Source organism: Phaseolus vulgaris, chromosome 2, assembly GCF_051622355.1.
Source record: "Phaseolus vulgaris cultivar YP4 chromosome 2, ASM5162235v1, whole genome shotgun sequence".
Lineage (NCBI taxonomy): Eukaryota > Viridiplantae > Streptophyta > Magnoliopsida > Fabales > Fabaceae > Phaseolus > Phaseolus vulgaris.
Window position 1 is genome coordinate 39,988 of NC_143499.1, and position 16,007 is coordinate 55,994.

At 32.1% G+C, this 16,007-nt stretch overlaps 4 non-coding genes across 4 annotated transcripts; 1 reads left to right on the forward strand and 3 right to left on the reverse strand.

Annotated features, from left to right (window-relative positions):
- Positions 1 to 3,468: 3,468 nt before the first annotated feature.
- On the reverse strand, positions 3,469 to 3,540 carry TRNAR-UCU (transfer RNA arginine (anticodon UCU)). The gene has a single exon. It is a non-coding gene; the product is annotated as a tRNA-Arg (tRNA).
- Positions 3,541 to 5,210: 1,670 nt separating this feature from the next.
- TRNAS-GCU (transfer RNA serine (anticodon GCU)) lies at positions 5,211 to 5,297 on the forward strand. Its single transcript has one exon. It is a non-coding gene; the product is annotated as a tRNA-Ser (tRNA).
- Positions 5,298 to 15,406: 10,109 nt separating this feature from the next.
- On the reverse strand, positions 15,407 to 15,480 carry TRNAW-CCA (transfer RNA tryptophan (anticodon CCA)). Its single transcript has one exon. It is a non-coding gene; the product is annotated as a tRNA-Trp (tRNA).
- A 184-nt stretch (positions 15,481 to 15,664) lies between these two features.
- On the reverse strand, positions 15,665 to 15,738 carry TRNAP-UGG (transfer RNA proline (anticodon UGG)). The gene has a single exon. It is a non-coding gene; the product is annotated as a tRNA-Pro (tRNA).
- Between the last annotated feature and the right edge of the window lie 269 nt (positions 15,739 to 16,007).

Below are 16,007 nucleotides of genomic sequence, written 5' to 3' on the forward strand. Positions count from 1 at the left end.
GTTATCGTGGGTGAGGTTATCGTAGGTGATTCTATCGTGGGTGAGGTTATCGTGGGTGATTTTATCGTGGGTGATGTTATCGTGGGTGACTTTATCGTGGGTGAGGTTATCGTGGGTGAGGTTATCGTGGGTGAGGTTATCGTGGGTGATTTTATCGTGGGTGAGGTTATCGTGGGTGACTTTATCGTGGGTGACATTATCGTGGGTGAGGTTATCGTGGGTGAGGTTATCTTGGGTGAGGTTATCGTGGGTGAGGTTATCGTGGGTGATTTTATCGTCGGTGATTTTATCGTGGGTGATGTTATCAGGGGTGACTTTATCGTGGGTGACTATATCGTGGGTGACTTTATCGTGGCTGACTTTATCGTGGGTGAGATTATCGTGGGTGAGGTTATCGTGGGTGATTTTATCGTGGGTGAGATTATCGTGGGTGATGTTATCGTGGGTGAGGTTATCGTGGGTGATTTTATCGTGGGTGAGATTATCGTGGGTGAGGTTATCGTGGGTGATTTTATCGTGGGTGAGGTAATCGTGGGTGAGGTTATCGTGGGTGAGGTTATCGTAGGTGCTTCTATCGTGGGTGAGGTTATCGTGGGTGATTTTATCGTGGGTGAGATTATCGTGGGTGAGGTTATCGTGGGTGATTTTATCGTGGGTGAGGTTATCGTGGGTGAGGTTATCGTGGGTGATTTTATTGTGGGTGATTTCATCGTGGGTGAGGTTATCGTGGGTGAGGTTATCGTGGGTCATTTTATCGTGGGTGAGGTTATCGTGGGTGAGCTTAGCGTGGGTGAGGTTATCGTGGGTGAGGTTATCGTGGGTGATTTTATCTTGGGTGATTTTATCGTGGGTGAGGTTATCGTGGGTGACTTTATCATAGTGACTTTACCAAGGGTGAGGTTATCGTGGGTGATTTTATCGTGGGTGAGGTTATCGTGGGTGACTTTATCGTTGGTGAGGTTATCGTTGGTGAGGTTATCGTTGGTGAGTATCGTGGGTGATGTTAATACAGAAAGGAAACGGTTTCAATAAAATTCTTAGATTTTTTTTCGATATAAAACACTCATGTCGATAATATATTTGTTTGGTCAAAAGAGTCCTCCGAATATTCTGGTCTTATATTGATAATTGATTTCACTTTGAATATAGAAGAGAGGATAGGCTCATTACATAAAAAATTGGTAAATTTCCGATAAGTAATTGAGTTTGAGAGCCAAATGAATCGAAAGATTCATGTTTGGTTCGGGAAGAGATCATAGACATTTTTAAATGGATGGAAAGAGAGTCTACTTTCATTAAGTGATTTATTAGATAATCGAAAACAGAAAATATGGAGAACTATTCAAAACTCAGAAGAATTACAGGAAGAGGCCATTGAACAACTCGAAAAAGCCCAGGCCCGTTTAAGGAAAGTTGAAACCGAAGCAGATCGGTTTCGGGTGAATGGCTATTCTGAGATCAAACGAGAAAAATTGAATTTAATTCATTCAATTTATACAACTTTGGAACAATTAGAAAATTACAAAAACGAAGCCATTGATTTTGAACAACAAAGAGTGATTAATCAAGTCCGACAGCGGGTTTTACAACAAGCCTTACAGGGAGCTCTAGGAACTCTAAATAGTTGCTTGAACAACGAGTTACATTTACGTACTGTTAGTGCTAATATTGGCATGTTTGGGACGATGAAAGAAAAAAATAACTGATTAGTCTTTCTATTATAAAATAGAGTATAGGCATCATTTTTTTCTTATCAAAAATAAACTTCAGATATTTTCATGGTAACCATTCGTGCAGATGAAATTAGTAAAATTATCCGTGAACGCATTGAGCAATATAATACCGAAGTCAAAATTGTAAATACAGGTACCGTACTTCAAGTAGGCGATGGTATTGCTCGTATTTATGGTCTTGATGAAGTAATGGCGGGTGAATTGGTGGAATTTGAAGAAGGTACTATAGGCATTGCTTTGAATTTGGAATCAAAAAATGTTGGTGTTGTATTAATGGGTGATGGTTTGATGATACAAGAAGGAAGTTCAGTAAAAGCAACAGGAAGAATTGCTCAGATACCTGTAAGTGAGGCTTATTTGAGTCGTGTTATAAATGCCCTGGCTAAACCAATTGACGGTCGAGGAGAAATTTTAGCTTCGGAATCTCGATTAATTGAATCTCCCGCTCCCGGTATTATTTCAAGACGTTCGGTATATGAGCCTCTCCAAACAGGACTTATTGCTATTGATTCGATGATCCCCATAGGACGGGGCCAGCGAGAATTAATTATTGGAGACAGACAAACAGGTAAAACAGCAGTAGCCACAGATACCATTCTCAATCAACAGGGACAAAATGTAATATGTGTTTATGTAGCTGTTGGTCAAAAAGCATCTTCTGTGGCTCAAGTGGTAACTACCTTACAAGAAAGAGGAGCAATGGAATACACTATTGTAGTAGCTGAAACAGCGGATTCTCCAGCTACATTACAATACCTCGCGCCTTATACAGGAGCAGCTCTGGCTGAATATTTTATGTACCGTGAACGTCACACTTTAATCATTTATGACGATCTCTCCAAACAAGCACAGGCTTATCGGCAAATGTCTCTTCTATTACGAAGACCACCAGGTCGCGAAGCTTATCCAGGGGATGTTTTTTATTTACATTCGCGTCTTTTGGAAAGAGCCGCTAAATTAAGTTCTCAGTTAGGCGAAGGAAGTATGACTGCTTTACCAATAGTTGAAACTCAATCGGGAGATGTTTCAGCTTATATTCCTACTAATGTAATTTCCATTACAGATGGCCAAATATTCTTATCGGCCGATCTATTCAATGCTGGAATAAGACCCGCTATTAATGTTGGTATTTCAGTTTCCAGAGTTGGATCGGCGGCTCAAATTAAAGCCATGAAACAAGTAGCTGGTAAATTAAAATTGGAATTAGCACAATTCGCAGAATTAGAAGCTTTTGCACAATTTGCTTCTGATCTAGATAAAGCTACTCAAAATCAATTAGCAAGAGGTCAACGATTGCGCGAGTTGCTTAAACAATCCCAATCAGCTCCTCTTACTGTGGAAGAACAGATAGTAACTATTTATACCGGAACGAATGGTTATCTTGATTCATTAGAAATTGGACAGGTAAGGAAATTTCTTGTTGAGTTACGTGCTTACTTAAAGACGAATAAACCTCAATTCAAAGAAATCATATCTTCTACTAATACATTGACTGGGGAAGCAGAAGCCCTTTTAAAGGACGCTATTAAGGAACAGATGGAACTCTTTTTATTCCAGGAACAAGTAGAAAAAAATTGATGAATCATTCAAGAATTTTGTAATTGAATTTTCCAATTTTGAGAATTAGTCTCTTTTTATTTCAATTTCATATTATATATATAATGAATTCCAATCAAAATGGAATAAATAAAATATAAGGACAAGGTAGAAATTGCATATCTATATGCAAACAACTTGCGTCCAATAGGATTTGAACCTATACCTAAGGTTTAGAAGACCTCTGTCCTATCCATTAGACAATGGACGCTTCTATTTTCTATTTTATATTGGATTCTTTAACCTTTTTAACTAAACCTTATTAACTAAAAAAGATTAAAGAATCAAATAGAAAGAGTTCTAGAAATTATATTATAGAATAAATCAAATATTTAGTTTAGAATAAAAGAAGAAAAAAATAGAATAAAAAATATAAATCAATTGAATAGAATGGAATATATATAACTAAAACTAAATGAAGAAATGAAAATAAAGACTTGACAAATTCTTTAATAATTCTAGATTAATTCTAGAAGAAAAAAGATAGATTGAAATAGAATAAAAAATAAGCGGGTAGCGGGAATCGAACCCGCATCGTTAGCTTGGAAGGCTAAGGGTTATAGTCGACGTTGATTCATCATTTTGATTTAACGTCTCTAATTCAAAACCGAACGTGAAACTTTTGTTTCATTCGGCTCCTTTACGGAAAAAATGAAGAGATGGACAATAAAAAAAAATTGACCCATAACATCTATGTCAGCCTTTTTTTTCTTTTTTATGAATAGGTTTAAAATATCTTGCTTTTTAGATGATCCCTCTAGAAGAGCAATATTCTAACAATCTATGTTTTTTTTCTAGTTACTTCGTTCTCTATTTCTATTTCAGAAAATCTTTAGGAAAGTAATAAAATTTCCATCGAGCTAAAAAAATGTCGATGTCTCTAGTAAACTAAAAGAATCGTTTAATAGCTATTTAGCTTCAATTTCTACTATGCAAAAAAATGGAAGATTTAGTTACGATTAGAAAGAAACTTTGTATATTTCTCTCCATAGATCCTTTAGTAATACTCAAAAAATTCGGATTCTAGATCCAATTCCAAAAACTTATGTTTCATAATTTTAGAACTCAATTTGTCAAATTAGATTTGATTCTTCTTGTATACAAATTACAATAATGTATATTATACCGCAAATCATTCATCGAGGGGTATAAAGGAGTCCCTTTAAGTAAAAAATAAAGTTTTTGATCGGAATATGAATCAAACGGGGGATCCCTTAACTTTTTAGGGGTCCATGAAACGAATCGCACTTTTACCACTAAACTATACCCGCTACAATATCATTATTGTATCTTTTGTCGAACAAAGCAATCAGACAAAATAAAGAAATAGAGGGGCATAATATTCTAATAATTCGAGTATTGACATGTTTCATTAGAGGATCTTCTAATGAAATTTGAAAAATGGGGTAAATTAAAAATTCAATTTTTTTATTTTGTTGAAGGTTATATATATACAATTTACATATACAATTTACATTATCAGAAAAAAGAGAGGGAGTCAGAAAATAGAACATTTTTAGATTATCTTATTTTGGTTTTATCTCATAGGAATCTATCCGTATCTCTTATTTCTTTTTGATTGTGTTTGAATTACAAATCTTTTTTTTTTCGAAGAAAAGCCATTCAAATAAAGAATTGCTCTTCGATATTCATGGGAATAAAATAAAAAGAGCCCGACTAGGTACTGGCCGGGCTCTTTGGCTGTAGAAAAAGAAAAAAAGAAAACTCCAAAATAGAAGAATATAGAATAATGAAAAAAAAAAAGAGAGATAAGATAAAAAATAAAAAAAAGCAAGTCTCTTTTTTTTTTTAAGCTCCCTTTTTGTTCGTCTTGTTTATGTGATATAACATAAACAAAGTAATTCTTTTTTTTTCAATTGGGGAGAGATGGCTGAGTGGACTATAGCGTCGGATTGCTAATCCGTTGTACAAATTATTGTACCGAGGGTTCGAATCCCTCTCTTTCCGTTGATATTTTGGTCTTTTTTTTTTTTGAACTTGTTTTTTTATTTACTAGTTAAAGATGTTAAAATAGAGAAAATCCAAATAAAAATATTTAAAAATCCCGCACAAGCAAAAGACAGAATCCACTTTTATCTTATTCTATTCTTCACGTCCTGGATTACGCCCTGGATCGTTAGATAGGAATCCGAAGATGAAAAGAGAAACGAAAAAAATCACTACCGTATAAACAAATAGTTTTAGAGTAAGCATTATGAAATCTCCAAGATAATTAAAAAACGACAAAGAAAGAGAATAGATTCTCTTATATTACAACACATTTTTTTCTTTTAATACTAAGATATTCAGTTTATATAAAATGAAGTTTTTTTAGGATATGAGGATATATATATTAGTTTCAAAAATGAATTAGTAGTAAGAGTCGATTATTTTATTACAAATAATAAATAATTCTTTTGACCAAAAATCCTTTTTTTCTGCAATTTAGGTAGTCTATTGGTGAGGGGCTCCAATCGAATAATCGGATTAGTATTTTTCCATTCAAAAAACGTAAATGATGAGAAGGTTCCTCTTTTTTACTAAATATCGAAAAATTTCAATATTGAAATCGAGAATTCACACTGTAAGACTTATCTGATCTTATAAATTGTTAAAATGTTCGAATTTTAGTTTTCTGATAAATTATTCATTTTTTTAAGACATTATTCAAATTAAGAATCTCATCGAAAACTTACAGCAGCTTGCCAAACAAAAGCTAAAAGAAAAAAGAGTAGCGGTATTACTGGCATAATATCCACAATTGGATTCAAGAAAGCGTAGGCTTCGGGCAATTTCTCCAAGAAAAAATTACTTGAATAAAGGACGGAGTGAATACAAATACAGACCAAACTAAAGATATTAAGCATAACAAACATTTTGTTCTTTAATAAAATAAAAGTTATTTTTGTTTTTTTTTTGAATTATAATTTTCATTTTTATTGCATTATATACATAATACAATAAAAATGAAAATAAAGAGTTATGAATCAAAGTAAACAAATGAATCAAATAAGATAAGAACCTCCAGAATCCTTCTTTTATTTGAACTGATCCAATTTCATAATATTTTTATTATGAAATCAAAAAAATCGAATAAATCCTACTTCCTTATATATAATATCTTAATTGAATTGTATGTAATGATCAATAAATTGAGTTTGATCCTATCTATCTATATCCATTTATAGATATAGATAGATATGTAGATACGCATATCAAATACTAGTGACAAATTTTTATATAGAAATTTTCCAACTGGAATTGACGAACAACCAATATAAATAATAGTCTTTATTAATGTAAAATGGGGCGTGGCCAAGCGGTAAGGCAACGGGTTTTGGTCCCGCTATTCGGAGGTTCGAATCCTTCCGTCCCAGAGCACATCTATTTATTGTGTATATCATATTTGAATACAGATTGTATCTCATAATTAAAAGGGACCCCCTTTTTTTTGAAAAAATGACAATTTTTCTACTTTACAAAAAAAATTTAGAGTAGAAAATAGATTCATAGAATATCAAGTTAAATTTCATTTATGTCTTTACTTTTAAAAAGGGTTTTCATTCTATATAAGAAAAAACAAAACGTAAAAAAAGGATAAATTTTTATGTAGCGAATGAATCAATGCTTATTCATGATTCGAGAATTCCATACTGGATCCAAGCTAAAGGAATGTTATAGTCAAACTTCGTTTGAAACAATGTGGTAAAAAACAACGTGCGGATTGAAAAGACATGATTCAATTAGGGGTGGATTCTGATATCCGCCATTTTTTCTAGTATTTGAGAAATGAACATGCTCTTGACTTGACATCATTTTAAATATTCCTGTTATTCTTTGATTTCCGTGAAAGGGGGGGGGCGCTTAACCTACAGGAACTGTTCAGCATATTTAAAAAAAGCCAGGTGTTTTTATGGAACTTAACTCGAATCAACAAACGAAATTCAATGAATGAAATCAAAAAGGGATGTGGATTACTTGTATATAGATTTACAAAACTCCCCGCTCTCTTGTTATATTCATACTTCATTTTTTTATTTCTTGTTGTTTATATAGAATCATAGAATGCAATTTGATATAGTCAGAAAATTCATGAAATTTTCATCAATCTTCAAAACAAAATGAAAAATTGTATAGAGAGAAAAGATAGAATATAGGAAAAAAAAAAAGAGTCACTAAATATAGTAATGGGGCTTAAAAAGAGATTACCCCCTATTAGGGTATTTTTTTATTGAATCTTTCTTATTCTTATTATTTTATTATCATTTCTTTTTAATACTTACCCGCTCTTTCTTTTTGTCAGTTACTAACGCTAGTTATTTGATTTAGATACTTTTTTTTGATAATAAATACATGAGATAGAATATTCAAAATGGAATATTTCTATTATTTTAATTTTCATCCAAGGACTATACATTACATTTATTATATTTTTATGTAAATACAGGAAAAAATTCTATGAAAAAATGGCGGTTCAATTCTATGTTACTTAATAGGGAGTTAGAATACGGGTGTGAATTCAAGGAGAGTCTTGGTCCTATTGAGAATACCAGTCTAAACGAAGAACCAAAAATTTTAAGTGATATACATAAAAAAATTAATAGGTGGGATGATAGTGATAATTCTAGTTATAACTCTTTGGATTATTTAGTAGGTGCCGATAACATACAGGATTTCCTATCTGATAAAACTTTTTTAGTTAGGGATAATAAGAGGAACAGTTATTCCATATATTTAGATATTGAAAAGAAAACTTTGGAGATTAACAACAATCATTCTTTTATAAGTGAACAAGAAAATTTTTTTTCTAGATATCTGAATACTGTTATTAAGAGTGATTACGATCATTACATGTATAATACTCCATTTAGTTGGAACAATAATATTCATAGTTGCATTGAGAGTTATTTTCATTCTCAAATCGGTATTGATAGTTGCATTTTTGGTGATATTGAAAAATACAATCAAAGTTCTTTTTATAGTTACTTTTTTGGTAAGGAAATAAGTAGTGAAAGTGAGAATTCTAGTTTTAGTTTCATAACTAGTACGAATGATACAAATGATAGTGATTCCACTTTGTGGATTGAATGCGAAAATTGTTATCAATTCAATTTGAAAAAATTGTTTCAATGGAAAATGAATGTTTGTGATTACTGTGGATATCTTTTTAAAATTGACAGTTCAGAGAGAATCGAATTTTCGATTGATTCGGGTACTTGGAATCCTATGGATGAAGACATGGTTTCTACGGATCCCATGAAATTTCATTCAAAAGAAGAACTTTATAAAGATCGTATTGATTCTTATCAAATAAAAACAGGATTAACTGAGGCTGTTCAAACAGGGACAGGTCAACTAAATGGCATTCCTGTAGCAATTGGTATTATGGATTTTAATTTTATGGGAGGTAGCATGGGATCCGTAGTAGGTGAAAAAATCACTCGTTTGGTAGAATATGCTACTAATCAACTTTTACCCCTTATTCTCGTATGTTCGTCCGGAGGAGCGCGTATGCAAGAAGGATGTTTGAGCTTGATGCAAATGGCTAAAATATCTTCTGCTTTATATTATTATCAAACAATTCAAAAATTATTATATGTATCGATACTTACATCTCCTACTACCGGTGGGGTGACGGCTAGTTTTGGCATGTTGGGGGATATCATTATTGCCGAACCAAAGACTTATATTGCATTTGCTGGTAAAAGAGTAATTGAACAAACATTGAGTAAGGCAATATCTAAAAATTCACAAGTAGCTGAATATTTATTACATAAGGGCTTTGTTGATTCAATCGTACCGCGTCATCTTTTAAAGGGAGTTGTTACTGAGTTATTTCAATTCCATAATTTCTTTTCTTTGGCTAAAAATGAAAGAAATTAAATTATGGAATTGAAATAAAAAATGAAAACATACAGGATCCAAGTAATAAAATAAAAGAATAAGAAAAAAATACTAAGAATAAGAAAAGGGTATATTATGATATATATCGGCTTAGCTATAATCACTAGAATTCCTATATACTAAGTATAAAGATATAGAAATTCTAGTAATTATAGACTGTCTTTTTTAATAAAAAGAAGAATCAAAATAGACAAAAAGAAAAATAGATAGATATAGTACAAATAGTAAATCGAGGTACCCTTTTTATGATAAACTTTCCTTCCATTTTTGTTCCTTTAGTGGGTCTAGTATTTCCGGCAATTGCAATGGCTTCTTTATTTCTTCATGTTCAAAAAAACAAGATTTTTTAGATACGGCGGTCAGTAGGGAAAAAGATTCTAGATATTTTTTTGAGAACTGGAAGCAATTTGATGAAGTCTCCCTAAAGATTTACATTTAAGTAGCGCCAGTTGATGAAAATGACTTTAGAAACAAGTCAAAAAGAAACAAAGAAAAACAAAGTCAAATTCTGGGGTTTTTTATTCCACAATTCTAATTCTTAATAATAAAAAGAGGAGGTAATGAGTATATTGAAAAAACGATCAAAAGAAGTACTGATATATTCTATAACAGAGTCAAAAATAAGCAATATCTTTTCAGCCTTGATCATTTTTTTAGGTTCATTGGGGTTATTGTTGGTTGCAATTTCCAGTTATCTCGGTATGGATCTTTTCCTTTTTTCTGAGGAAATTAGTAATTTCCCATTTATTCCACAAGGGGCCACGATGGCTTTTTATGGAATTGGGGGTCTCTTTATTAGTTTTTATTTGTGGTGGATTCTTTTGTGGAATATAGGTGGTGGTTTTGATATCTTCGATAAAAAAAATAAAAAAGTATGTTTTATTCGTTGGGGATTTCCTGGAAAAAATCGTCGTATTATTCTCAAAATACCTATGAACGAGATTCAATCTATCAGAATAATAGCAGGAGTTCAAGAACGAGGTATTTTGACTCGTACCCTTACTTATGAGAGTATCGTTTATATGGAAACAATAGAACAGGGGTTTATTCCCTTGACTCGTATTGAAGATAATTTGACTCCGCCAGAAATTGCAAATAAAGCTGGCAAATTAGCTTTTTTTTTAGGTGTACCACTTCTGTATTGATGAGAATTGGACTGAACTAGAAAGAAACTTGCACAAAAAGTTTCAGAATTGTCCTATTTATTTGGTGTACCGATTGAAATATTTTGAAAAAAAAGTTTTTTTTTCAAAATATTTCAATTTTTAAAGATGGGACGTTATTTGATTTCGAAATCTGAATATTATAGTCATAACTCGAAGTGCTCCTTGGTGTATTTCTAAAAAGGAATCCTTTTTTCTTCGAATAGTAGCAATTAATATCCTTTTCCTTTCGAAACAATATTTTTTTCTTCATTGGAATTGACTGTGAATTCTTTCGATTTCTTATTCGATTTATGTATTCTTTTTTCTAAATTAAACAAGGCAAAGACTAACTCCCGAAGTTTAAATAAAAAAAAATGATAAAATACAATCTAGATTTATCTATAAGCTCTATAACTTGTAATGAAGTTTATACTTGATAGAAAGGTTATTATCATATAGAGTTTGACGAATGAGATGAAATTGAGTTCATTAAAGACGAAAAATGAAAAAAAAAAGTATTTCCCTTCTATATCTTATATCTATAGTCTTTTTGCCCTGGTGTATCTCTTTCACATTTAAGAAAAGTCTGGAATCTTGGTTTATTAATTGGTGGAATACTAGTCAATCCGAAATTTTCTTGAATGATATTAAAGAAAAGAGTATTCTAAAAAAATTCATAGAATTGAAGGAACTGTTTTTCTTAGATGACATGTTAAAGGAATGTCCGAAAACATATCTACAAAATCTTCGTACTGGAATCTATAAAGAAACAATCCAATTAATCAAAACGCACAACGAAGATCGTATGAATACGATTTTGCACTTTTCCACAAATATAATTTGTTTCTTTATTCTAAGCGGTTATTCTATTCTTGGTAATCAAGAACTTATTCTTATTAACTCTTTGGTTCGAGAATTTATATATAATTTAAGTGACACAATAAAAGCTTTTTCTATTCTTTTATTAACTGATTTATGTATAGGATTCCATTCAACCCGTGGGTGGGAACTCATTATGGGTTTCGTTTCTAAAGATTTTGGATTTGCTCAAAATGATCAAATTATATCCGGTCTTGTGTCCACTTTTCCAGTCATTTTAGATACAATTTTCAAATATTGGATTTTCCGTTATTTAAATCGCATATCTCCATCACTTGTAGTGATTTATCATTCAATGAATGATTGACAGAAAACCCGATTTACTTCAATTAAATTAAAGTTTTTAGCTAAAAAAAGAGAATTTTTAATTTTCCCCTTTTTTTAAACTTTTGAAATCCCCGTTAAATTAAAAATGGGGGTTCCGACCTTGGATAGGGAACTGTGCGAGTGACCTACCTAATCTTATTGTAGAAATTTTCAGGATCAATGAGTAGACCATGCAAACTAGAAATGCTTTTTCTTGTATAAAAGAAGGGATTACCCGATCCATTTCTATATCGGTCATGATATATATAATAATTCGAGCACCCTTTTCAAATGCATATCCAATTTTTGCACAGCAGGGTTATGAAAATCCCCGAGAAGCAACCGGTCGTATTGTCTGTGCCAATTGCCATTTAGCTAATAAGCCCGTGGATATTGAGGTTCCACAAGCGGTACTTCCTGATACTGTATTTGAAGCAGTTGTTCGAATTCCTTATGATATGCAAGTGAAACAAGTTCTAGCTAATGGTAAAAAGGGAACTTTGAATGTGGGGGCTGTTCTTATTTTACCGGAAGGTTTTGAATTGGCACCCCCCGATCGTATTTCGCCTGAGATTAAAGAGAAGATAGGCAATCTGTCTTTTCAAAACTATCGCCCTACAAAAAAAAATATTCTTGTGGTAGGCCCTGTTCCTGGTCAGAAATATAAGGAAATAACCTTTCCTATTCTTTCCCCGGATCCCGCTAGTAAAAGAGATATTCATTTCTTAAAATATCCTATATACGTAGGCGGGAACAGGGGAAGGGGTCAGATTTATCTTGACGGGAGCAAGAGTAATAATAATGTTTATAATGCTACAGCAGCAGGTATAGTCAAAAAAATAATACGAAAAGAAAAAGGGGGGTACGAAATCACTATAGTAGATACATTGGATGAGCATGAAGTGATTGATATTATACCTCCAGGACCAGAACTTCTTGTTTCAGAAGGTGAATCTATCAAACTTGATCAGCCATTAACAAGTAATCCTAATGTTGGTGGATTTGGTCAGGGGGATGCGGAAATAGTACTTCAAGATCCATTACGTGTCCAAGGTCTCTTATTCTTCTTGGCATCTATTATTTTAGCACAAATTTTTTTAGTTCTTAAGAAGAAACAATTTGAGAAGGTTCAATTGTTCGAAATGAATTTTTAGTTCCGCGTATTTATCAACATTTTTTTGATAATTTTTGTAATTCTATATCTGTATAATATAAAATATATATATTCAAATATGGAAAAGTTACTGTAAGGGGAATTCTTTGTTTTTTCTTTGTCCTTTCCTAGAGTCCGATTCCTTTTTGTTTGTGTTGAAATCGAAATATTCTCAAAATAGAAAGAAAATAATATTTTTTCATCCCTTCCTGAAAAATCCTATATCTTAGTTTCTATTTTTTCCAACTTAGAATATGTCTGCCAGATAATCTTTTATTGTATATAATATGTAGTGAAAAAAAAAGAATGAAATGGAATTTTTTGAAACATCGGACGAAGTAGTCGTTTATATGAAAAAAAGATTCGAATTTTTAAGAACTCAAAGGGATCCACTTGCATTCGTCAAAGAAAGCGTGGATCCCCGTTGAGTTCTTACGCTTTCATTTCAAAAACCCAATTAGAATACGATGACTACAGAGATGAGCCCAATCCGGAATACGAACCATAAAAGAAAATACCAATTAAACCGATCACAGTAATACCAGTTACAGTACCTATTATCCAAAGAGGAATTCTTCCAGTAGTATCGGCCATTTATCCCACTTTCCTCCACATTTAATCACGTAGTCAGTCATGCTAAAGACATAAACAGTAATAGATAATTCTGAAATGATATCCTTCCAAATGGGATAAAAGAATTGCTAATAGATATATATATTATTCACTATTCCAATTTCTTCTATTAATTCTAATTAATTGAAGAAATAATTTGAAAATAAAACAGCAAGTACAAAAATAAGTAATAACCCCCAGTAGAGACTGGTACGATTCAATTCAACATTTTGTTCATTTGGGTTTGATTGTGTCATAGCTCTATAATTCAAATTAGGTTTATCGTTGGATGAACTGCATTGCTGATATTGATCCCAAAAAAGAAACAGTGGGTACCGCTAGTCCGTGAACAGCTAACCATCGTACTGTAAAAATTGGATAGGTCCTATCTATAGTCATTGGAGCCTCCTAAAAAGATCTACTAAATTCATCAAGTTGTTCCAAAGGATCAAAACGGCCAGTTATTAAAGGAATTCCTTGTCGGTTCTCTGTAAAATACTCGTTTGGGCGGGGACTTCCAAATACATCGTAAGCTAGACCCGTACTGACAAATAACCAACCTGCAATGAATAGGGAGGGTATAGTAATGCTATGAATAATCCAGTATCGGATACTGGTAATAATATCAGCAAAAGAACGTTCTCCTGTGCTTCCAGACATCTTGAACTCCACATATTCTTGTACAGTCAAAAGGGGGGGATCGATTCCATAAAAAACGAGATCAGTAAGTCGAAATTTACTGAAATGTAATCCTTGTTAGATCGTCCATTTTGTACCAACGGTGTCTTTTGAGTATACCGAATCAGTATAGCTATCCTTCTTCTAACAGAGCAATGAAATTTCACAATCAGTGTCAAAATCTAATACTAGATTTTTTTCTTCTTTCTTCATTGATTGTCTCGATGTAGTCAAAAATCTGATAGACAATTTTGCAAAGTTTGGGCATATAAAAAATTTTTTATAGTAAATTTTTTGAGTAATAATAAAAAATGAAGGTTCTTAACATTTCAAATTGTTAGTTTTGGATTAGAAACTAAAGATTCATTAAAATCGGAATATGAGAAAAGGGTTTCTAATCATTCATAAAGGAGATTTTCTATTTGAATTAGATGCCAAATCCATCAATATATTTTTTGTGGTTGTTGAAGATTTTTTTTCTATTTTCTTCTACATGAATTTGAAGTGAAATAAAATGAAATAACAAAGTTATTATTCTTTGTTTGAATATTCATAATTTTTCTTTTATAAAGAGAATTCTATTGGATATCTATAGAAGAATACTCAATATTTTCATTAGAGCAGTTTACTTAATTCCTGAGTTGATGAAGAAGTCTGTTGATTTGGAATCACAGGATGGGTAGATGTAACAGATGAGTAATTGATTTCTCAATTATGGTACTCTATTTCTTTTTATTGGTCTGTAATAATTTAGTGATGAATCGCCAATTTTAAATTTTATCTTTCAAGTAGGATTTTGTTATCTTCTTCTTTTTTCTCTCAAAAATGGAAATTTAGGGAAGTGCTTTATAAACATATGTATAAAAATAACGACCATATTTCATTTAGTTTCTATATGCCCACTATCACTAGTTATTTCGGTTTTTTACTAGCGGTTTTAATTATAACCTCGTCTCTATTTATTGGTCTTAGTAAAATACAACTTATTTGATTTGTAATTTTGAGAGGAGAGGAAGAGTCCATTTTGGTATAAGACATTCTATCATTCCTTACTATGTAAATTTCCAATTCTCGGTCGTTGAGATTCATGAGCAATACAGATTAATATTTAAGGATAGATATTACCTTTCTTTTTACTTTCCGAACAAATAAAAATGATTGAAGTCTTTCTATTTGGAATCGTTTTAGGGTTAATTCCTATTACTTTGGCTGGATTATTTGTAACTGCATATTTACAATACCGACGAGGTGATCAGTTGGATCTTTGATTCATTAATGTCTCTTTTTTTGTGGATTCCCTATTTATTTAGTTTTAATCCTAATCGACAAGGATAAAATTCATACTTTCTTTTGAATGTTCAATTATTTCAGTGTAATTATCAGGCGAACAAGACTAGAATCACGCTCTGTAGGATTTGAACCTACGACATCGGGTTTTGGAGACCCACGTTCTGCCGAACTGAACTAAGAGCGTTTTGTTTTCATTAATTCTTTTATCTGATCCAAATTAATTTTGCATATATATATATATATATTCAGTATGTATGTTAAATTTGAATTCGTCTTCAAAGGGAAGGGGGTCCCGGTTTATTGCTCATCTCATAGAATACGGAATATCATAGAATACGGAATATCATATGATAAGTAATAGTTAGGGATAGGGATGACAGGATTTGAACCCGTGACATTTTGTACCCAAAACAAACGCGCTACCAAGCTGCGCTACATCCCTTTTCCATTTGTTTCTAGTGTTATTGTAAAGAATCTTTATATTGTTTTCCACATTTTTCTTTGTTGATATCTATCAACAGAGAAAAAAAGACTTAAATAATAAATCAAAAGAAAGGAGGATTTGAAATGCGAGATCTAAAAACATATCTTTCCGTGGCACCAGTAGTAAGTACTTTATGGTTCGGGGCTTTGGCGGGTCTATTGATAGAGATCAATCGTTTTTTTCCAGATGCACTTATATTCCCCTTTTTTTCATTTTAGTTATTGACC